Source organism: Eurosta solidaginis, chromosome 3 (genome assembly GCF_040869045.1).
Source record: "Eurosta solidaginis isolate ZX-2024a chromosome 3, ASM4086904v1, whole genome shotgun sequence".
Classification (NCBI taxonomy): domain Eukaryota; kingdom Metazoa; phylum Arthropoda; class Insecta; order Diptera; family Tephritidae; genus Eurosta; species Eurosta solidaginis.
The window spans coordinates 12,811,911-12,837,122 of NC_090321.1; the positions used below are offsets into that span (position 1 = coordinate 12,811,911).

Sequence of the window (25,212 nt, forward strand, 5' to 3'; positions counted from 1 at the left end):
CGTGTGATGCTAGATGGCAGTATTCAGTTAGTATGTCCATCGTAAGCCTTAAGTCTTCTCTCCCTTTAGAAGTATGAACCTTTTTGTGAGTCTTATATCATAGGCTTTGCACATAAACTTAGAAATTATGCAGCCTCGCGCTTTTGTCCACGCCTTTCCTGTTTGATGGATCATATGCAACTCCTGTTTCCTTTTGATTTCTCCCAAGCGGATTCGGACGCCTTTCGTCGTTTCAGCAAGTGTTGCACCCTCCTTAGCCAACTCTTCGGCCTCTTCGTTACCTTCTATCCCTTTATGACCGGGAACACAGTATAGATGTATGGTCCGAAGTTTTTCCAATGCTCCCTTGCATTCCAGAACACTTCTTGATGAAGTGCTGTGTAAGATTATTGCCTTATTCCACGCCTGACCATTAATATGTATATTGACGGGACTGTAGCTTAAGCACGCCACCTCCAGAATTTCTGATGTTTTCTTCATGACCATAATTTCCGCCTGAAATACGCTGCAGTCACCGTGGTGTGATGGTAGCGTGCTCCGCCTATCACACCGTATGCCCTGGGTTCAACTCCCGGGCAAAGCAACATCAAAATTTTAGAAATAAGGTTTTTCAATTAGAAGCAAATTTTTCTAAGCGGGGTCGCCCCTCGGCAGCGACTGGCAAGCGCTCCGAGTGTATTTCTCCCATGAAAAGCTCTCAGTGAAAACTCATCTGCCTTGCAGATGCCGTTCGGAGTCGGCATAAAACATGTAGGTCCCGTCCGGCCAATTTGTAGGGAAAATCTAGAGGAGCACGACGCAAATTGGAAGAGAAGCTCGGCCTTAGATCTCTTCGGAGGTTATCGCGCCTTACATTTATTTATTTTTTAATACGCTGCAGTAGACTGGCAGCCTGTAGAATCTACTCATTTCTGGATCGACACAGTAAAAAGCCCACCTCGACCCTTTCCATTAATTTAGAACCACCCGTATACATCTGTATAGTATATTCTTCCATTTCTGCACCCTGCCACCAATCCTCCGGCTCAATTGTGCCCCAAGATCTCTTTCGAAGCTTAGACACGGGACCATACATACCGTTTGGCCCGACATTAGATGGCGGTATACTGCTATGACCATAAGGCCTACACTCAAGCTGCCCCGAGGCACTAAGCCTTGCTGCACTTGTTAACGCTATGTTTTTGGTCATACCGTATATGCATTGCACTACGGACTCATTCAGTCTATGTGAGGTCCTCATGGACCAGTCAGTTCAACCAAATCTAACGTACATCTTACACAACTAACTACTTCTAGGCTAGTGAATGAATGCAGTGGAGTCCTAAATGATCAGGGAACCAAAAACAACCTTCTGTTAGGATGGGTTCAGGGGGATCAAGGACATGAATGTAATGTACAGGTAGACGACTTATCCAAGCAAGGTGCTATAGCAGCATTCTATGGCCCAGGGCAGCAGCAAGTGTTTCAGAGAAACTCATAAATCTAAGCAGAGAAGACTTACGAACTCTCACTTGCAGTATGTATGGGTGCCAAGTTTATGAAATTACACCATTTCTTCTTCCACCACTTTTTCACATTTTTCAGAAGGCATCATCTTAGATTTGCAAAGTGTTACTGCAACATGTTGCTAAAGGTTTATTTAATATTGTGACGAATATGAGTGACACTAAGTGATACTCACATCTCTAGTCTGATGCTAAGCAAATGAAGTCACAACAACAATAAAGCAGACAGTCACTTGTATCTACATAAACGAATCAATTATTATGTCCACACATATGTAGGTATACGCAGCTGAGAAGCAAGGCACAACCGCATGCATATATCTGAGATACTCCTGAAAGTATGCAATGAGAGAAGCTATAAAATCGTGCAATTGTAGTTACAGCTGAGAAATTGTAACGAGTTTACTGCCATTCCCCTTATTTGCAATCTTCTGCCAACGTTCGTATCGCTAAACTGTTGTCGCTCAATTCTTTCACTCTAATTACTCTGCTGTGGTTGATTCATCACCTACAAATTATCCGTATGAGCTCCATTCTAATAACTCAATATATGCCCCACATTTGCTGCCTGAAGATGTTCTACTACATCTAAAGACCCTAAAAGAATCCTTCAAATACGGTCCCGATTTGATCCCAACATGTTTTCTTAAAAAATGTGCGGAATACATTTACCAGCCCCTTACTGATCTGTTTAACCTCTCTTTAAAAAATGGCATTTTCCCGACGGCTTGGAAGGAATCTTTTCTTATCCCACTCCATAAAAATGGAAGCAAGTCGTCTATTGAAAACTATCGAATTTTATGCCTCTCAACATAGAAAAATGTAAATCCATGTGTTTTTCACGTGGGAACATACAGCCAGCTTCCTACACAATTAATGGCCAAATCTGGAAAGCGTTGATGTTTTTGTCGACTTGGGAGTTACAATGAATTGCAAACTTAGTTTCAACCCTCATATTAATGCCACAGTCGATAAAGCGAGAGGAGTTTTAGCATTTGTGAAAAGATGGGCAAAGGAGTTTAGTGATCCTTACGTTACAAAAACCCTTTTTACATCATTGGCGAGACCGATATTAAAATATGGATCGATAATTTGGAATCCGCGTTATCAAGTTCATGTGGATAGACTAGAATCAATTCAAAAACAGTTTTTACTTTTCGCCTTGAGAAATTTTCAATGGGACTCTCCGTATAATCTCCCTCCTTACACTAATCGGTTAAAACTAATAAATATTCCTACCCTTGCAAGTCGTAGAGAAATGCTAGGTGTACTATTTATGGCTAAACTTTTAAATGGATCGATTTCAAGCCTATTTCTTTTGAACGAGGTAAACTTGAATGTTCCATGCCGAGTTTCAAGGTATTATAAACCTATAATTCTTTAACAATGCAGAAGCAATTTCCAACTTAACGTACCTTTTCTATGTTTGTGTGAAGATTATAACTCTCACTCGAGAATAATTGATGTTTCGGACTCGCTCTTTGCCATAAAAAAGACGGTTCTATCTTCTCTTAATAATTAAAAAATTATATTTATACTTTTAGTCTATTGTATTTTGTGAATCTATATTTCTCAGCTGATGAGTTTCTCTGTAGCTGAGCGGTTTTAGATCTCGGCGCTTAAGAAGCCACTGCCTCTCAAAGACTCGGTAACAAAAAAATTATAAGTAACACATAAATAAGAATTAAGATACAAAAAAAAAAAAAAATATGTATGAATTAAAAAAAAAAAAAACAAAAAAAGGATGAGCTTGGTTTCATCGGGCCACTTGAGGGCAGTGCGCTGCCACAACGTCCGAGAAAAAAAAAAAAAATAACTCCAATATTGAATAATGGAAAAATGGCCTTTATTAAAGTCTCACAATAACACTTATACTTTGCAACGAATAAAAAATAAATAAAAAAATAAATGTAAGGCGCGATAACCTCCGAAGGCCGGGCTTCTCTTCCAATTTGCGTCGTGCTCCTCTTGATTTTTCCCTACAAATTGGCCGGACGGGACCTACATGTTTTATGCCGACTCCGAACGGCATCTGCAAGGCAGATGAGTTTTCACTGAGAGCTTTTCATGGCAGAAATACACCCGGAGCGCTTGCCAAACACTGCCGAGGGGCGATCCCGCTTAGAAAAATTTTATTCTAATTGAAAAATCTTATTTCTAAAATTTTGATGTTGTTTTGCCCGGGAGTTGAACCCAGGGCATACGGTGTGATAGGCGGAGCACGCTACCATCACACCACGGTGGCCGCCCGAATGCAACGAATAGCTTGCTTAATAACCAAACTGATTGATAGCTCAAATGAAACTGACTTCCAGCGCCACTACATTTGCGGCCTTTTATACTCTCTGATTTCCTCGTTCGCATCTTCTAGTCGCTTCCATTTCCAGAATCTACTAGTTGCCATCAGCTCTCAAATTTCTCAGCTGTAACTACAATTGCACGATTGTATAGCTTCTCTCATTGCATACTTTCAGGAGTATCTCAGATATATGCATGTGGTTGTGCCTTGCTTCTCAGCTGCGTGTACCTACATATGTGTAGACATAATGATTGATTCGTTTATGTAGATACAAGTGACTGTCTGCTTTTTGTTGTTGTGACTTCATTTACTTAGCATCAGACTAGGGATGTGAGTATCACTTAGTGTCACTCATATTCATCACAATATTCTTTCTTCACGAACAAAAAAGGGAGTCAATGAATTATGGTGTGGAGTCAACGTGTATATATGAAGTGCTAAGCTTTTTATAAGGAACAATATCTCCTTGAACACTACAGATGCAACTTTTCAAAACTTTGAAAAAGTTGCCCAAATAGGCCTAGTGGCCCCATTTATCTGATTTTTAAAGGGTCACCCTAATATACATACTTGTGCAACTTACACATACTCATGTACAAATGTAAATTAGTGCATATTGAATTTCCCTAAATGTTACTGTTAATTGTTTTTTGTGTGTATTATTGAAGTATTCTTTAGATGAAGAAATCAATTCTCTTGGTTTTAGTTTAGTCATTTGCCATACAACTTCGGAACTTCGGATAAGTAAAGAAAGTAGTTTAAATAATGTAAGCAAATAGTGAATGTCGCCATCATTTTGTCGACTTCAAAGCAACCTTTGACAGCACTTTGCTTATATACTGCTACGTTCCAATTTAAGTTCCCTGCATGGGATTGGAAAGAACTTCTCCGAGCCAATCGAAACCAAACAAGGATTTAGATAAGACGACTCCCTTTCATGATATTTCTCTAGCCTAATGCTGGAGAAGATAATGCTAGCGGCAGATCAAAACCGTGGTGGTACAAGCGTAAATTTGCAGGCGTATTCTGACAATATTGATATCATTGGCCTTAATAAACGTGCCATGAGTTCTGCCATCTCTGGATTAGATGAGGAGACAAAAAAGTGGCTTCTGTGGAAAAGAGAGAGAAGACAAAAGCAAGTACTTGCTGTCATCCACAAAAGAATGGGCGCCCGGTTGCCGGGTACACATTCGATACCTTGCAGAATTTCATATATCTGGGAACCAGCATTAACAACGAAAGCAATGCCTGCTTAGGAATCAAACCTGGGATGACACTCACCAACATTACTTTATACTGCGTAAATAATTGATAAGTTAATTATACTCTCGACGATTGAAAATCACGCTCTAAACGCTCTTCATACCTGTCCTGGTGTATGGCTTGGAATCATGGGCGGTATAACGAGATGATCAGATGGCCCTTGGAGTGTTCGAGAGAAAAGTTTTACGGAAGACTTATGGCCCTGTCCCTGATACCTAGGGCGAGTACTGAGGTAGCTTTATTCATGAGCTGTATGAGCTTTATGTAGGTATGACGATTGTGCAAGGATTAAAAGCCCAAAGGCATTGCTGCTAGATCATAATATGTGGCTGCACGAAGAAGCCCGGCCAAGAAAGTACTTCTATCGATACTGAGTAGAATAAATTCAGCACTGCATTTTTGTAGGTAGCCCTTGCAGCAACAGTATAATTGCTTTTAATGCCCCTTTGATCTCTACAGTTGTTTTCACAGGGGCAGCAAAAACTATATCAGCCCAATTCTAAACAAAAATTCCGTGCGAGTTTTTTCTCTTCGCTCATTCCTCGTATTCTAAATAAAAATTCCTTGTGAGTTTTTTCACTTCTCCCTTTCCTCCTATTCTGAACAATGTTCGAAAAAGCGGAAACTGGTTATGGGAGAAAAGTACGTATTATGAATGTGAGTGAGAAGGAGATTTCTCTGACATTTCTTAGGAGTTTTTTCACTTGTTAAATTTAAGGGAATTTAAAGTTAGTTCAATGGAATTGGTTCTTTTAAGAAAGAACACTTATTTATACAAATTTGTGCTAAAATATGTACATTCTACCACAATATTCTTTATTTTAAGTCGAAAAGTATATCATAAGCAACGGAAGAGCTCTTGGTATATTTGAAGCAGCCATCCAGAAATTGCGCAAGGATTTTTTAAGAAGGCTTAAATAGATTTTAGCATATGACGAATTCAACTCGACTTGGCCGCCAGAAAATTGCTTTGCTGAATGGAAGCAGGCGGATTTGTGTTATCTCGCCGTCTTCTTCTTATTATGCTCCTCTGTTGATGTTGCTGTGGCACCAATTCATTACTCATTTCAGTGAATACCATATGAAATGCAATACTGTGCATTGTTTATATTTTATTTCTTAATTTCAAACAAATTCGCAACAATAATTAAAATTTTTTAAACAAAATAAGAAATGCGCAACGAAATTTCATTTGACAAAACAGCTGACTTCGAAAATTCGAAATTCCTATTCGCAAATTATTGTTCTTCCTAGGAGAAAAGAATTGGAGGAATTTTTCCACGGGAATAAAAAAATCCGCGAGAACAAAATTCCGAGGGAATATTTAGTATTGGGCTGTATGTAAATGACTTCAGAGCTCAAAAGGACATTAAAAAGAATTATAGTGGTTCTTAAACTAAAAATAATGATATATAATTTAAAAAAATCTGATGTGAAACAATCAAGTAACAGAAAATACAATTAAAAACCTAATTCTTGGAGTGCCGCTCAACATGACCCTCAAATTTTGGGGCGTTCTTTTTCAACTTTTTTATGACACAGTCTAATGTGCATAAGTAAGTAAATTAGGGTGCGTATTTTGACGCTTCACTGATAGTACATTTTTCGCTGATGAAACGTTTGCTTATTTAGCGCAATTTAAACCAACTAAACGACCAACGGGATATGTTTTATGTTATTTTTTTGGCACTTATTCTGCTATTGCTGTTGTTGTTGTTTCACCACCTTCTTTGTTGTTACGCTTAGTTAGCATTGTTTTAGCAACATTTTATCATTGTGGCATGCGGGTTCTGGTTGTACATATGTAAGTAGATGGCAGCATTAGCAACAATTCAAAGCTAACAGCAACAATGCAAATTAAATTGCCAAAAAAAACAGTTGTTTTCATTTGTTTGCTGCAACATATTGTAACAACCGGAGCGGCACGTGTACGGGCTAGTTGAATTTGTCAGATGCAGCATCCAAAAGTCAAAATCAACGTAGCATTGAAGCATTTAATGCAGCCGTTGTTGTTGTTTGTTGTTGCTGTTGACGAAACACTTGTACATACATTTGTAAACATTACCGTAAGTCAACGTTAGCACAGCTGCAACAATACCTGGCAGGGCCGGATTAACAGGTAGGCAGAATAGACAGTTGCCTGGGGCCACCGATTGTAGGAGGCCCCCGAAAAATGAATAATACTTCTAAAATTTTCTTACAAACATAAAATTCTAGAGAGTGAAAGAAAAATATAATCAGAACTGAAAATAAATTTTACTTAAATAAATAGAACTCAATTGACCGCATTCAAAAGGCTTCGACCGACGAACTAGACTAGGTTCCTAAAAAGGACATTTCCGACTCATTTGACAAATTGTATGAGCGTGCAAAGAAGTGTATCGAAGTGAAAGGAGAGTATATTGAAAAATAAAAAAGAAATTATTTCAAAATGTACACTGGTTGTTTTAATTTTGAAAAATTTCGGTTATTTTTGGAACCTTCAAGCGGAAATTTCAACCAGAATGGTGAATGAGTGAATGATTAATGATAAATGACAAATAAATGAATGTATTGTAACGAATTTGGGGATTTCCTGATATTTTGCACCTTCTGCTGACGTTCGTATCGCTGAACTGTCGAATAAATAACTCCAATATTCAGTATGGTAATATGGTCTTTACTTAGTCAACTTTGGGACTAGTTAATTATACTTCAATATCGCGTACTTTACAAAGGCGTGGTTAAATCGAACTGATTACTGAGGAAAAAACTAAACAATTATTACCTGTTGTAGGTTATACAGAAATCGTAAAACGTACTCGTCGTAGAAAAAAACAGACGGAAATGCTCCAGAAGTCCAGAAGTAGAATTTTCGCCTCGCGATGATTTTAGGACAAAATGTTTCCTCGAAATCATCGACAATCTTCACAGGGAAATCAAACGACGTGCGAAAGTATATATGGAAGTTTCAGAGAGATTTGCATTTCTCATCAACTTTTGTCGTAAGTGATGGAGACCTCCACGAAGCTATAAATAGCTAAGTTCGTTTTTATTCTAGAGATTCGGAAGAATTTTTCATTGAAATGAAACAATTCCAGAGTTACGTGAACTCTACATACACCGATGCACAAAAAACTCATAGTCATTTGTATAAGATTCTAATGGAAGATCAATTAACCGATGTATTTCCTAGCACAGAAACAGCTCTTCGGATTTTTTTAACATTAATGATCACAAATTGTTCTGCCGAACGATCCTTCTCGCAGTTAAAAAGCATCAAAGGTGCTGAAAGAGCTACAACGCGACATGAGCGACTCGAGATGTTAGGTATAGTTTGCATTGAGTCAGATTTGTTGAACAAAATCGATATTGATGATATAATTGATGAATTTGCCGAAAACAAATATAGATGTATAATTTTATTGATATTATTACATTGTGACAATAAAATTTTTATGAAAGTTTTAAGTTTGTATTTTTTAATGGAAAAAGAAGGGAAAGAGACGTGAAAAAGGGCCCTAAAATTGATGGTTGCCTAGGGCCCCGCTGAACGTTAATGCGGCCCTGACACCTGTGCATCTTGTGGAACATCAAACATCACTTTTTGATCAAGTAGCTGCGGGTGGTTTATTCATAAAGTGGATTCAAAAGTGCATTTGCATATGAACATGTTGGTATGTATGTATGTATGTAGGTTTATGGGTTTGGGCTATTGCTGGTCGTATTGAGTTGATGTTTTGTAATTGCGGACAAGTAAAACAGTTTTTCGTTGTGTGAGGAAGATCAAATGAGCTGAGTGTTGTGAAAGACATTGAGGATATTACATAATTATGTCAGAAATACTTAATTACAAGCTAATTTATTTGTATTGTTGTGTTAATAAATTACTAATGATCTCCTAATAACTTTGTATTGTACCCCAAGCCACTTCTAAAGTTTGAAGGAAATGCCAAAAGTGAATTGGTACAGACGAACCAAGCCCAATTCACACAAACAAACATCTTGCATTTTTAGTTGGCGATACACTTAATAATTAAAAATAATAAAATTAACACCCGTTCCAACTAACTTTGTATAAATGTTGCTACAAATGCAAGTTCAATATTTTGTAGAGCTAACCTTGCATATTTAGACTTTAGAGTGGAATATCGCCCTATATCTGTTACGGTTTCAAAAACGCCTTTGCTCAGAAAACTTTTAAGAAACGCCCTTTATCTGGATTTGTTTCAAAAACGTACTACTGAGCTTAAATTCAGTACATTTTGACATAAGCTGGAGGTTAATGACCACGGTTGCCACACCATGTTTTCATTTGGGACCAAATCTCAAAGAAATGGACCAAATTTTTGTATTCTTTAATTGGTTTGCAAACAATTCACAAATGTGTCGAATTCATTGCAACATATTTAAGTGAGGTTGTGGTAAAGTACAATGTCACACTCACTTTCATTTTAACAAAAAGCCTTATATAAAAGTATGTTTTAACGAAAAACCTTAAAGAAAAACCCGAGATGCAAGCCAAACTAGTTCAGGGCCCGTATTACCTGTTACGATCCGTGGTCGAAATGAATTTTGCAAATCACAATAGCTTTGAAATGAGGGATCAGATTAATGGCATATACAAACTAGCGACAAATAGTACTCGTTAAATTAATAACTTTGCATAGTTATCGTTTAAGTGAAAATAGTTTCCAGTCACTGATAGTAACACGTAATACGGGTCCACCCTGAAAGAAAAAGACTGTTAAAATCAACCGAAATACGGGTCAATTCAACCGAAATTTCTGTCAATTTTTATCCATCGCAACAAGATGTTGAATCAACTGCGCACAAATCGTTGATTCGTAATTAACCGTTTTAGTAGTCAAATGAACAAAAAAAAAAATGTTGTTGCGACAGCTTTGTACGAAAGTACCTATGTTGCGGCATTTGCAAGGCAGATGAGTTTTCACTGAGATCTTTTCATGGCAGAAATACACTCGGAGTGCTTGCCAAACAGTGCGAGGGGCGACTCCACTTAAGAAAATTGTCTTCTAATTGAAAAACCTTATTTCTAAAATTTTTATGTTGCTTTGCCCGGTGTGTGAACCCAGGGTCTTCGGTGTGGTAGGCAGAGCACGCTACCATCACACCACGGCGGCAGCCATATGCATACGTAAATATGTGCATACATATAGTACACAGCATACATAAGTAAAAAGTACAGAGCGCAGTGAGCGTAAAATTCTCTTTGAAATTTGATCATGTATTGACTGTTGATCGCTGTTGAAATGACCAGTTGTGTTAACAGAAAATTCAGTTAGATTGATTAGGAATCTGTCAATTTTACAGAATTCTGTTAACTTAAGAGCGACAATTTCTCTTCTGTTGAAATGACTAAACTAATTTGTTCGCTTGACAAAGAAATCGGTCGAATTAACCATAATTCGATCAATTTCACCGAATCTCCATTAAGTCAAGAACAACAGAACCGATTTGCTGATTTTACTAGCACCATTTCCTTCAGTTCAATTTAATTCTTTACTCTTCCGTTTGCCAATACACACTCACGCTTCAATTTTCCCATTTATGGCCTACCTTCAGTAAAGGCCAGTTTTGAAAAGTACACTTTTTTCAATATAATTTTTTGAGAGAAAAATGTATAATTCAAAACTCACAGTAATGGAATCCAGCCACAGTCCTCAGATTAACCAATGAATAGTTTTAAAAGTTTAAACTGTGTAGTAATGGAATTTTGATCACATTTAACTAGGTACGAGAAATTTGTTTACAGTGTTATTTGGTTAGTTTCCGGGGTCTGTTCTCCAACGTGACTATAAAAATATTCCTTGTGTAAAGATACTTAGTATTCTAAATTATGTTCACTGAAATTTCTTAAATATCCAATATTTTGATATAATCATTATACCTACAATTACTCAAAATGTGCTGCATATTAATGGTATAATCTAGACAAACAAGCTTTTTCTGATTAAACTCTTTCAGAGTGAGCCAACGAGCTTGTTTCATCAACGACTTACGAAAATTGGTTTGCTTCAAAATCCAACACTCTTCTAAACTATCTGCCAGGTGAATTTTTTCGTAAGAAATCTATTGAGATAAACTGAAAATTAGATAAGGGTTAATGAAGGTGTGGAAAATTTTGTGGGCAGTGTTGAAAATTTTTTCCTCTGTGAAAACAAACAATCTGGAAAAAAGGACCAGCGGACCAAATGCGGTTGGAAAGGTGATATTTCACTCAGTCAATTTAAATGAAATTGAAAAACATTTAAGACGAATTGATGACATAATTCAATATTAGTATTCGAAATCGCATGTATTAGTCAATTTAATCTTTCTTCAACGAACTGGAAAAACGCAGCAAATTTGCTGATAATTTCCCTTACTGTTTTAGCGATTATTGAAATTTGAATAAACGTACAGAAAACACGTATTTAATATTAATATTTAATTTTAAGCTTCCCATAAGCACGAGAACAATAAACTCTGGCGTGTGGTAGTAACAATTTGCATACAATGAACAACAGTAACAACAACAACAATAAACAAATGCTATAATTTGCACTCAGTTCTAGTAGTTGCATCTGTTTATTAGACTGGTCTCTATACGAAATAAAAAGTTGAAAAATTCCGCCGCTAAGTCTGAAGCTTTTGTTGTTATTGTTATTATTAGGCCTAAATACACTGCTTTATTCCTTTACTCAGATCTATTGTGCTTCACCTCTCAGCGTATTACTATATGTGGAGGCGTGTAATGTATTTAAGTACCGCTTTATACTTTTTACTCCATATCGAAGGGATTAAGAGTCGCGCCACCAGCGTGCTTCAGCTGCATTCTCATCAATATATACACTGATAGTCAGGCGACGATTAAAGCAATAAGCTCACACTGTACTTCATCAAGAATTGTTCTGAAAGGCAACGCAGCATTGGAAAAACTTCACTCAGGTCGGGCCATACATCTATACTGGGTTCCCGGTCATAAAGGGATAGAAAGTAACAAAAAGTCCGATGAGTTGGCAAAGGAGGGTGTAACACTCGCTGGATCGACGAGAGACATCCCAATCCGCTTGAGAGAAATCAAAAGGAGACAGGAGTTGTATATGATCCATCAAGCAGGAAAAGCGTGGACAAAAGTGCGAGGCTGCAAAATTTCTAAGATGTGCAAAGCCTACGATATTATACTCAATAGCTCATATCTCTGAAGAGAGAAGATTTAAGGCTGACGATGGGCATACTACCTAAACACCGCCTTCTGGCGTCACATGCTAATAAGTTAGGCCTCGTCAGTGACAACAGGTGTAGGAAGTGCAGGCTGCTGGAAGCAACTTTTGAGCACGTTCTGTGCCCGTGTACTGCCCTCGCCAGGTCTAGGCTTCAGCTATAAGGGGCGGCAGAGTTGCCATATTTCGAGGGAACAATTAAGCTCTAGTATTTGCCAAGAGGACATTGCCGGCGCTTTCAATAATGTTTCTAAATGGGCGATTATGGATGGTCTTAATTACACTAAAGTACTTCCAGCCTTAACCAGATGGATCGGCTGCATGTTAAATTGCAGGAAGATTACATCACAATGGGGATTGTACGAGGCCACGAAATCAGTTGACAGGGGCACGCCGCAGGGAGGGGTGCTATCACCTCTGTTGTGGACGCTGATCATCAACCAACTGCTCAGGCGATTCGATGAGGGACCCGTAAAACTTACGGCTTATGCAGATGACGTTGCAATTGTCATAAGTGGAAAGTGCCTTCCAACGATTAGTTCTTTGATCGATCGGGCGCTTCGGGATATTCATACCTGGGCATCTAATGTCGAGTTGAAAGTCAATGCGGAGAAGACGGATATGGTTTTGTTTACAAAGAGGTACAAGGTCCCAAATTGGACCATTAGGAGGGGTGACCTTACAGGGGAAACCTTGTACAAAATATCTAGGAATCATCCTAGACAGTAAGCTGTCATGGAAGCTCAACGTAGGGGAGAGGGTGAAGAAGGCCTCAACGGCACTTTATGCATGTAAAAGAATGCTGGGGTGTACGTGGGGCTTATCGCCCTCTCTTTCTCATTGGGTTTTTACAGCGATTGTAAGCCCTATTCTATACTATGGAGTTCTTGTTTGGTGGAAAGCCACACAAAAAACAACATACCTCAAAAAATTAGAGGGGGTATGCAGACTATCGATGCTTAGCATTACGGCAGCCCTGAAAACAACCCCGACGGCTGCACTGTATGCCATTCTGCACATTCCACCTGTAGACCTGGTAGCAAAGAACATAGCATTATTAACTGCAACCAGGCTCGGTGCCTCGGGGCAGCTTGAGCGCCGACCATATGGCCATAGTAGTATAGCGTCATCAATCACAAGACGAACAGACTACATGATTCCCTATATGCGCTTCGAGGGCGATCATAAGGCCACAATAGAGGTGGACGGTTGGCGCAAAGGTGCGAAAATGGCGGACGAGGCGATACATGTGTACACAGATGGTTCCAAAGTATTGGAAGGAGTAGGGTCTGCGGTATACTGTGCTGATCCGGAAATAAACAGATTCTACAGGCTGCCGGATTACTATAGCGTTTTCCAAGCGGAAATATTAGCCGTAACCAAGGTAGTAGAAACCCTGAAAGAGAATAGCTTAAGCTGCAACCGTGTTAACTTTTATATTGACAGTCAAGCAGCAATTAAGGCAATAATCTCGCATAGCAGAGCATCAAAATGCGGGTTAGAGTGTAAGCAGTCTCCGGAGAAAATCGGGACAGGGAGAAGCATACATCTATATTGGGTCCCAGTGCATATGGGAAAAGATGGGAATGAAAAAGCGGATGAACTAGCTAAAAAGGGCGCATTCCTTGAAGCTTGCTCCGTAGACGTCCCAAATAGACTAGGCGATATTAAGCGAAGGCAAGAGGTGTACATGATCGACCAAGCGGGAAAGGCGTGGGTTCAAGCGCGGGGCTGTACAGTGTCGAAGATTATGTGTAGGTCTTACAACCTTAGACTAACAAAGCTGCTTCTATCATTAAAAAGAGAGGACTGTAGACTCATGGCGGGTATTCTGACTGGACACAGTCTTCTGGCGCCACATACATTTAAATTAGGCTTGGTCAGTGATAGCAGATGTAGGAAGTGCGGGTTGGAGGAGGAAACGATCGAGCATGTTATGTGCGCGTGCCCTGCTAAGATTCTAGCTATTAGGAGTGACACAGCTGTCAGATCTAGAAGCAGCAAGTGGCTTAAGTCCTAGGAAGTTTCTAGTATTTGCCAAGAGGACGGAGTTATTTTATAACATAGGTCCTGGTTTTTGATATGGTTTTTCAGTTTGGTCGTTAAAACAAACTTCTGGTAACACTACGGACTCAATCAGTCTATGTGAGGTCCTCATGGACCGGCCAGTTCAAACTAACCTAACCTGTCAAGAGGACGGAGTTATTCTATAACATATGTCCTGGCTACTGATTGGGATTCTTCCTTTTGGTCGTCAAACAAATCCTGGAAGCACTATGGACACATTCAGTCTTGTGGAGCCTCTATTGACCGGCCAGTTCAACCTAAACACCTAGGTTGATATCGTAGATAACAGTGTACCGTATAATTCCTAGTGAGGGTTTGTAGATCCCTTTTGCTTAGATTAATGAGTTTCGCTGATAATCTCGCTGCGTTTATATTGATCCAACAGTCGAAACTTTATTTTTCATTATTAACTTCATTATTTTTGCCTATATTATGCATGTCAATGTTCTTTACGGATCTGCAGTCGTTTTCTCATGCTCGTTTTTTATATTTTGGTAAAAAAAAATCATAGTTTTACTATGAAAAAAGGCTTCAGAGCTCAAAAGAAGATAGCAAGGAATTACAGAGAATCTCAAGACAAAAAATGTTATATATCAAGTTTAAAATTCAGATGTCTATTTACCAAGTTACAACAAAAAAAAAAACAATTCGGCCGTGGTTGAAAAATAAACGTCCGAGACTCTCTCAACGAAAACTTCAAATGTATGGACGTACTTTTGCAATTTTTTTTTTCAATCCAGTCTAATGTTAATTAGGTAATTGCCAAAACTCAGAATGTTCATTTGCGGGAATAGAAAATATCATCACAGGAACATTTATGTCCGACCATAAGAATCAATGAATAAATTTCTGTCTAGTAGAAGTTCTCTTTGGCTCCTTTTTCAGTACTAATAAAATAATATAACGGAGTTCACCAATCGATTAAAATTTTCTAGAAAAATATTCACCAATTAATTTTACTAAGGCTGCTATCGGATGAAATCCGTATGCAAGGAACGTGAAAGGGCATGGAGAATAAAAAAAATCAAATTTGCGCCTTCAAATATGCAACATATTTTCTGATCAGCATTAATTGTTGCATACTTCAAGGTGGAAATTTTCCTTTTTTCTTATGTGCTGTCTTCCGCATTCTTTGTTTACAAATTTTCTCTGAGAGCACCCTCTCTTAAATGCTAAGTCATGCGAAATTCCTAAAAAGTAGCCAAAAAACCCTCAGTAAGAGAAGAGATCGATGCAAATGTCTTTCTCTATTCCAAATTACAAAAAAAGTTCAATTATACCAAAAAATAAAAAACAACAATCTTTATCACAAAATTTATTTTTATAGGCCCTAAGCTCGAATTCAAACCAGTAGAATCCTCAATCAATCGAAAAATTGCGATAATTCATTACCAAAGAGGGATAAAGCGATGAGACTTGGTAAGTGGGTTGAACTTATGACGCAGAATAGAAAATAAGTAAAATTTTGGACAATGGCCGTGGTACCGCCCACTTTTAAAACAAGGTAATTTAGAAGTTTTGCAAGCTGTAATTTTGCAGTTGTTGAAGATATCATGATGAAATTTGGCAGGAACGTTACTCCTATTACTATATGTATGCTTAATAAAAATTAGCAAAACCGGAGAACGACTACGCCCACTTTAAAAAAAAAATTTTTTTAAGTGAAATTTTTACAAAAAATTTAATATCTTTACAGTATATAAGTAACTTATGTCAAGATTCAACTCCAGTAATGATATGGTGCAACAAAATACAAAAATAAAAGAAAATTTCAAAATGGGCGTGACTACGCCCTTTTTCATTCGATTTGTCTAGGATACATTTAATGTCATAAGTCGAACAAAAATTTACCAATCCTTGTGAAATTTGGTAGCGGCTTAGATTCTGGGACGATAACTGTTTTCTGTGAAAAAAGGTGAAATCGGTTGAAGCCACGCGCAGTTTTTATACACAGTCGACCGTCTGTCCTTCCGCTCGGCCATTAACACGATAACTTGAGCAAAAATCGATATATCCTTACTAAACTCAGTTCACATAATTATCTGAACTCACTTTCTATTGGTATAAAAAATAGCCGAAATCTGACTATGACCACGCCCACTTTTTCGATATCGATAATTACGAAAAATGAAAAAAGTGCCATAATTCTATACCAAATACGAAAAAAGGGTTGAAACATGGTAATTGGATTGGTTTATTGACGCAAAATATAACTTTAGAAAAAAACTTTGTAAAATGGGTGTGACACCTACCATATTAAGTAGAAGAAAATGAAAAAGTTCTGCAGGGCGAAATCAAAAGCCCTTGGAATCATGGCAGGAATACTGTTTGTGGTATTACATATATAAATAAATTAGCGGTACCCGACAGATGATGTTCTGGGTCACCCTGCCACCCTGATGTTCTACCACCACTCCCTTTTAAAATTCTTATTAATACCTTTAATTTGACACCCATATTGTACAAACACATTATAGAGTCACCCCTGGTCCACCTTTATGGCGATATATGGAAAAGGCGTCCACCTATAGAACTAAGGCCCACTCCTTTTAAAATACTCATTATCACCTTTCGTTTGATACCCATAATGTACAAACGCATTCTAGATTCAACCCTGGTCCACCTTTATAACGATATCCCGAAAAGGCGTCCACCTATAGAATTAAGGCCCACTCCCTTTTAAAATACTTGTTAACACCTTTCATTTGATACCCATATCGTAAAAAAATTCTAAAGATTCAACTCCACCTTTATGGCGATATCTCGAAAAGGCGGCCACCTATAGAAGTAAGGCCCACTTCCTTTTAAAATACTCATTAACACCTTTCATTTGATACCCATATCGTACAAACAAATTCTAGAGTCACCCCTGGTCCACCTTTATGGCAATATCTCGAAAAGGCGTCAACCCATAAAACTAAGGCCCACTCCCCTTTTAAAACACTCATTAACACCTTTCGTTTGATACCCTTATTGTACAAACGCATGCTAGAGTCACCCCTGGTCCACCTTTATGGCGATATCCCGAAAAGGCGTCCACCCATAGAACTATGGCCCACTCCCTTTTAAAACACTCATTAACACCTTTCATTTGATACCCATATCGTACAAACAAATTCTAGAGTCAGCCCTGGTCCACCTTTATGGCGATATCTCGAAAAGGTGTCCACCTATAGAACTATGGCCCACTCCCTCTTAAAATACTCTTTAATACCCGCCATTTGATACGCATGTCATACAAACACATTCCAGGGTTACCCTATGTTCATTTTCCTACATGGTGATTTTCCCTTATTTTGTCTCCATAGCTCTCAACAGAGTATGTAATGTTCGGTTACACCCGAACTTAGCATTCCTTACTTGTTATAAACTGTAATTAATAAATTATACATTGTAATTAATTAATGTTATTCTTTTTAAAAATAGCTGTTTCTTTCTTTGAAGCTTTAATTTCATTTTTCATTCCTCTTTAATAACATTTCATTCTTTCAAATAATTAAAAAAAAAAAAACGATCAATGTAAACGGGTGAATCAATTATTGCAGTAAACTTTTCTCCTCTCAAAATTCGTCGTTTGATCTTGAACAAAACTATGTCAAATCTCATACAAGATTTTAGGAACGCACGTCATCACGGACAGGACCAAAAACTATCTCGTCTTCTCTCGACACCGTCCGTGATTGCGTGCCATCCGGATAGGTATGATGAGCGATTTGTAGAGCGTGATTTTTGGCCGCCGAGAGAGGACTTTACTTTCGATTATGATTTATTATAGGAATACCAGTGCGTTTCTTAAATTCTAGTTCGTAATACAATATAGGTATGCTAATGAGAAAATAACTGCTTAAATGCCAAATTATATATCACACTTTTTTAATCTCTGTTGTCTCTAGAAAATTAGTTTTCGTAAGATCAACCAAACCATTCATATTCCAGTTTTAATTCGTGCCATTAATTTTGACGCAAGACTCCATAGTGGAAATACTGCAAATCGTTTTATACGTAACATTATTTTCTATTGTTCCAGGTGAAGCATCAATGACATTACACTAACACACCCAAACGCACAACTGGGCATTCCAAGAAGCATAGATTGCAGTTAATTTTGTAAGCGCCAATTGGGTTGTGAAAGAGCTCCTGTGCCATATCTTTTTGCAAGATTTCCTTCAGCCGTTCTAGCTAGCAAAAAATTGCTATAAAATGATGTATGAACAATTTCTAGTCAAACTCAAGGTTATTGTTAGAATGAACAATAATAATATAGTGCATGAACAATACCAACCGTTTCGCTTGTCTTCTCCGTACGCTTTCTTTTCTTGCTTTAAGCCAACTTTGTTAGATATGCAGTAGACATACTTATGCTTGCAGACAGAGTAAACTTGAGTCAAGTCCCAGACGTGTATGCCGTTGCGAATGTGCGGAGAAGCGTACTTTAGATATTTTTAGCATCAATTCACAACAAAAACAACAACAACAGCAATCCGAACGATGAATATGACCACAACGCGTCGTTCGCATTTTGCTACACAAAGTGGGTGTTGAATAAACGTGAAGCAGCAAATACAATATGACAAAAACGACCCCATGGTTTTGGAGGCCTAGAACGAGATGTAAAAAGAAAATGAAAAATGCAGAAAAATTCTTGTGAATTTAATACAAACAACAAATACTCTTGTGTATTTGGGATACTTCATTGCCGCAGCAAAAATGGTTGAAACAGTAGAAAAATACGTGGAGCAAGTAAGTCAAGTAAGTCAAATCAGTCGAGCCGTTTGGGGAGTTCCTTTCGAAAGGGCATTGCATCATCATAACAGGCTACATAATTATTTGCATAGCTATGTGTGTGTGTATGTATGTGTGTGTGTTTATACGTTCAGTGCATAAGTGGCATGTAAGCATGCGTATGTGTGTGAGTGCGTAGGCGCTACAAAGTAGAAAGCCACAATATCGCCCAACACCTTTGAGCTTGGTTGAATTGCTCAATATATTCACTTGATATTTGCCATCACTTAAGGTAGCCACAAGAAGTTCTCAGCTGCACTGCTTCCACAAATATTTTCTTCTTTGCTCCGCTTTCAATGTTTGCTCAGCATGAAATACATGCACTTAGGCACGTAAAGTACAAAATTTGCTTGAAAAGAGAAAATATGGTAATTTTTTTCATTTACTCAGGTAAAAAAGATGCATTCCTTGGTTAGTTATAGACAAAAAATGGGGGAAAGGTAGTTCATTCAAAGTACTTACTTTCAGTCCCAATGTGCTCGTCAATGCGTGTACGTACGTGAAAAGAGATATCTAAAGAATTTTATTTTCGCACAAGAAAATATTGTAATGGCCTGCAGAGAAGATTGAAAGTGTGAATAGTTTTAGAATAAGAGGGCATAGACCGTTGAAATGCAAAGATAATATAATTGTGTCAACTAAACAGTTATGAGTACTTTCTCCTTAAACGAACTATTAAAATTAGTATACTCACATATATCAGACTACTCAGCTATACAAAACAGTGCGGTGGTGTTGGCTATACACTGAAAGAAATGGTGCTAGTAAAATCAAGAAATCGGTTCTGTTGTTCTTGACTTAACGGAGATTCGGTGAAATTGATCGAATTATAGTTAAATTATAGTTAATTTGAACAAATTCTTTGTCAAACGAACAAATAAGTTTAGTCATTTCAACAGAAGAGAAATTGTCGCTCTTAAGTTAAAAAAATTCTAAATTGACAGATTTCTATTCAATCTAACTGATTTTTTTGTTAACACAACTGATCTCACTGGTCATTTCAACAGCGATCAACAGTCAATACAAGAGCAAATTTCAAAGAGAATTGTAAGCTCACTGCGCTCTCTACTTTGTACTTATGTATGCTGTGTACTATATGTATGCACATATTTATGCATGGATATGGCGGCCACCGTGGTGTGATGGTAGCGTGCTCCGCCTACCACACCATATGCCCTCGGTTCACACCCCGGGCAAAACAACATAAACATTTTAGAAATAAGGTTTTTCAATTAGAAGAAAATTTTCCTAAGCGGGGTCGCCCCTCGGCACTGTTCGGCAAGCACTACGAGTGTATTTCTGCCATGAAAAGATCTCAGTGAAAACTCATCTGCTTTGCAAATGCCGCAACATAGGTACTTTCGTACAAAGCTGTCGCAACAACTTTTTTTGTTCATTTGACTACTAAAACGGTCAATTACGAATCAACGATTTGTGCGCAGTTGATTAAACATCTTATTGCGATGGATAAAAATTGACAGAAATTTCGGTTGAATTGACCCGTATTTCGGTTGATTTTACCAGTCTTTTTCTTTCAGTGTATAGAAATGATGAGCTGTATGACGAAGAAAGTTAATTTGGCTGCCTCTCAGATTGCAGACAGCGCAAGATCATTGAAATTTTGACAAACGATTTTTCATGTTTTACTGTATTATCAATCGTTACGACGCTTTGCAATTAGACTAGAACACCAAAAATACAAATATGAAAAAATGTTGTTAAATATAGCCATGCAAACGATGGCTTACGATTACACAGGTGGACAAAATTTTAAAAAGTTCAAGCCCAGAGTTCAATCAGTTAACATTTAAAGGTTTTTGACATGCTGAATATTGATTGGATTTTTTCTTAATTTTTGAGGTATTTGGCTCTAAAAATAGAAAAAAGCTTTAATAGCTATATTTGCTTCGCAGTTTCATTACAAAAATTTAAATTTTTTAAAAACCTTTATTTACAATTTCATATCTCGTATGCTGAAAATTACGTCAGCTAAATTCTCCTTTTTTTAATTTTAAATAATTTAAGAAAAAACTTCTATACGTTTTGTAACTGAAACTATGCAAACCTATACCAAACAAATTTTCGAAAAAATTCGAAAAATATTTGCAAAAATTTCGAACTTTTTTTTTTTGAGTTTTCCTCATTTTTTTAAGTCTGCAATTTTGCATAAAGGTTACATAAAAAGTTAAAAATTTTCTCAAATTGCAAAGCTTTTTCGAAAATGTTTTTGATATTGGTTTGCATAGTTTGAGTTACAAAATTCCTAGAAGTTTAAAATTTTGTAATTTTCTAACCAGTTTTACAGACGTTTTTTCTTAAATTATCGAAAACTAAAAAAAAATAAAGAATTTAATAAACAAATTTTATTAAAACAAAAAAGCCACTATTATTTTCATTTTCGTGCTGTATGTCCCTTTACAACACCCTTTCATATTTCCAATTACATATTATAAATATGAATATTTCCCTCTGCCGATTTCTCTTTATTAGCCTCTTCCTTTGCTTTGTTGCATTACTCTTGCTCAAACTTCCACTGTTGCAAATCTTTTTCTTCTGCCTCCTATTCCTTTCCCTAGCCGTCTATTTCGTTCTCTCTCGCTCCCTTTCAGTCTATTACTCCCTTTATTTCTTCGCTCTATACTTCACCCCACTCTCCTATACTACACTTTATTTCTTTTCGATATCTCTTCCACTCATCATTTTCAGTGTCTTGTTTCTCTCCCTTTTCTTCCTGCTGGCCTTATTGCCTCTATCCCTTTCGCATCACGTAGCGCATTTCTTATTCTACAAAATCACTTTTTTCTCCTTCTCTTCGTCTTTCTTATATTATTCTCTTATTTCTTTCCTCTCCCTTACCCCTTTTACTCTGGCTTTTTCTTTCCCTACGCCTTTCCTTTCCTCCTTTTTCCCTTACCCAATTCTATCAAAATAAACAAATATTAGGTCCACCTATGTATATGTATATTAAAAACTTTACTTTCTCCTCCCTATCTTCCCGCGATCTTGAAAAGCACCCCGTCAGACGAGGTTCGGCCCGAACCCTCATTCACTTGAGGTATTTACAGCTCAATATTCCTCTATTTGCTTCCTCTAATCTTCTCCCAATAAGCCTTTTCTTCCTAATTCATCATCCTCTTTCTTTTTTCGTTACTGCTTTTCCGCTTTCTCCGATAATTACCTCACTATCACCACCACTTTTATATTCTTCCGCTCCTTAGTCCTCTCGCTTCTTTTTATTTTATCCTTATACCTTTTTTTCTGCTTCTTGTTTCTATTCTATTTCCTGTCCTTAGGCCACTTTCATCAAAAAAAGAATATCGTAAAATTTAGATAATGCACAGAGCTACCTTAGTAAATTAGCTTCAACCGTTTAAACGTTTTTACCCGTCACGCCTGACGCCAAAAGGACTGAAATCGGTTCCCCCTGGTGGTTCTTCCAGCAGAGTGATGGCCTTCGTCTGCTTCCTTATTTTTTTCCAGCATCGAAAAATTACCTGTAAGCTGGAACGATTTGCTCGACCACCTTGGGGTTCGGGTAGCTCCAACAAACGTAAAGCAAATTATAAAATTGATTAGGAAAAGCATCGAGCAAGTAGATCAGTAATGGATTTTCACGTCTGCTGCCATACCATCTGAATGAGGTATCAAAATGAAACATATTTATGTCGAGTAGGAGCAACAACAGCTAACTATGATAGTTGGTTGTTTTTGCAAAGCGGGGATTGGCCATTTTCTTTTAAATGCATTAACGCATTCTTTTTTACTAAATATTTGGGAACAAATTGAAATAACTCGATATCAGGCCGCCATTAATGTCATTTCTTTCATATAAGCAAACATAGAAACATTATGTTCTATATGGAAGTATAAATCAATATAGCAGAAGGCAATTGGGAAAAAGTTGTACAACAGCAAGCCGTGGTGATGGTATAATGTCCGATCATGGCAGGAGTGCGGTTTCAAATCCCTCTGCCGATAGAAAAGGCTTTGAAGAGATTTATAAGATATAATCGATAAGGAAAGCTCACATGGACAACATGAAGGTCCGTTGTGATACCATATACAATAAAATAACGGTGACGTAGATATAGCTACTTAGAGAAATGTTGGATAGCAACAATAAAGTTCCGAATGATACCGATCTCAACCTTGGATAAATCCTCGGGAGATCCAAGTGACGTCGCGACCGAAGTACTTTCGCCTAGTTCTGGAAAAAGCTGAGCAATCAAGCATAAGGTGATTTGGTGGTTCCACATCATAATCCTCCATACAGCTGCAGCAGGATGGAGTTTCCAGTATATTGAGACGAAGCGCATGGATACCCATTGGACAGTGTCCTGTAAAAACGCCAATGACCATTGATAGATGAGTCTTAGCGAACCCAAGTACTTAGGCAGACCTCCTACCATCCACTTTCAGTCAGAAAGTTCTTGCTACCCTGCACGAAGTGGTGTCCGTCCAACGTTTGCTGAGCTGACTCAGCCTGCTATGGAGGAACAAACCACAGGTGGCCAGCGGAATCCCGAAATCCCTACAACCATCTTCAATCGGTTCAGTTGTACCGATGTGGGCTAAGAGACCCGCTTGACAGTTACCCGGGATATCACTATAGCCCGGGAGTCAGATAATCTTAATTATAAAATAGTTCGATGCAATCGCAAGCAAGGTCAGGCAATCCCAGACCACCCTCGATCGCACTGTAGTTGAACTCAAGGCCTTGATAGCCGCGTGGCTATCAGAATAGATGTTAAATTCCCTAACCTTGGTAGCACTGGATAGCATTTCATCCACCGCATCCTAAATGGCAGCAGCTTCCGCTTGGAATACACTGCAGTGATCAGCCAACTTAAACTTGCGGCTTACATTTAGCTCTTGACAAAAGACACGCACCAAACTTTCCGTCCAACTTCGACCCATCCGTGAACAAGTTAACCGGTTCCCTGCCCCAGATAATTCCTCTTCCACACTCCTCTCTCGGGGGAATGACTGGGGTGAAGGTTGTTGCTGTGGGGGGTTGTTTCCCCCTAACATGTCAAATATTATACTTAGGTCAAAAATATCACACATAAATTTTGGTACCGACTGTAAGGGGTTAAGGCGTGTATTACATTCTGAAGGGGTGTGACTAAAAAAAAATAATTTATTTTATTTAAAAGAGACACACTGTTATACATACAAACATACATACATATGTATACCCCATACTTAATGGCTTTAGTCCTATAGCATAGAGTTAATGTATATTTTGATTGTTGCTTTAGTTTTAGATCACAGTTTATTGTTTTTCGCATTTGTCACTTTCGCTTTCATTTAGCAATTTATCACTTGACATTTTTCCAATTTATATAAAAGTTTTTGCTCCTTTTATCCTCCATCAACCATGCTTCACTCAACCATAAAAAAACTGTTAATACTTCGCTAAATTCCTTTTCATTTTTCTAGCTAAAAGAAACCGAAAATCTGTCGAAATATTGTAAACGCTTAAGCTGCTTCAACACAAAATAATGCGCGAACGTCGTTGGTAACGTCAGGAATGTTCCACTACGTCACATCACATGAACTATCGATTGGTATTACCGTGCGCCTCGACTACTCGCCGGAGCCCGAACGGAATCACGTGACTGCGAGGTAGTGGCAATTTCCCACGTTCACTTTGGCGCAATATTTTCACAATTTAATATCGATAGACAGAATTTGTGTTATCTAGTCGATGACTATTTGTTGGTATCTTGTTAAGGACCATTTGAAAATGTGCGGTGCTGCTAACGGATATTCTGTGCGTTTGTTAGTATGAAAGTTTTTGTAGGTGCTCATTATGCTGGCTCTGCTCTTTGGTTTGGTGAATTTGTATCTGTTATACCATCTATTGGAAGAAAAAAAAATATTTTTTAATAACTTTTAAGTCAAGAATTTATGTAGATTTTTAGAACAAAACGCAGTAGCAGCGAACAACGAATTTTTAGAGGCGCTTGCTCGCCTGTTAAATTAGAATGTCCACAACAAGTTCGAATGATGACATTTGTCTCACCATTCTCCTCACGATAGATTTATTTCCGTTTTCGCCCCGGCTAAGACTAAAACAATTGCC

General features: G+C 37.8%; 1 protein-coding gene across 4 annotated transcripts in view; it reads left to right on the plus strand.

Moving 5' to 3' along the window:
• The window catches only part of Synj (synaptojanin), a 566,615-nt gene that overhangs the window by 245,606 nt on the left and 295,797 nt on the right, over positions 1–25,212 (plus strand). For 3 of the 4 annotated variants that reach the window (XR_010950494.1, XR_010950491.1, XR_010950492.1), the window contains one exon: positions 18,370–19,091. The exons of the other annotated variant lie outside the window; for it this stretch is intronic. The gene's annotated coding sequence lies outside the window, so the exon portion shown is untranslated. The remainder of the gene's footprint in view (positions 1–18,369; positions 19,092–25,212) is intronic. 4 annotated transcript variants of the gene reach the window in all.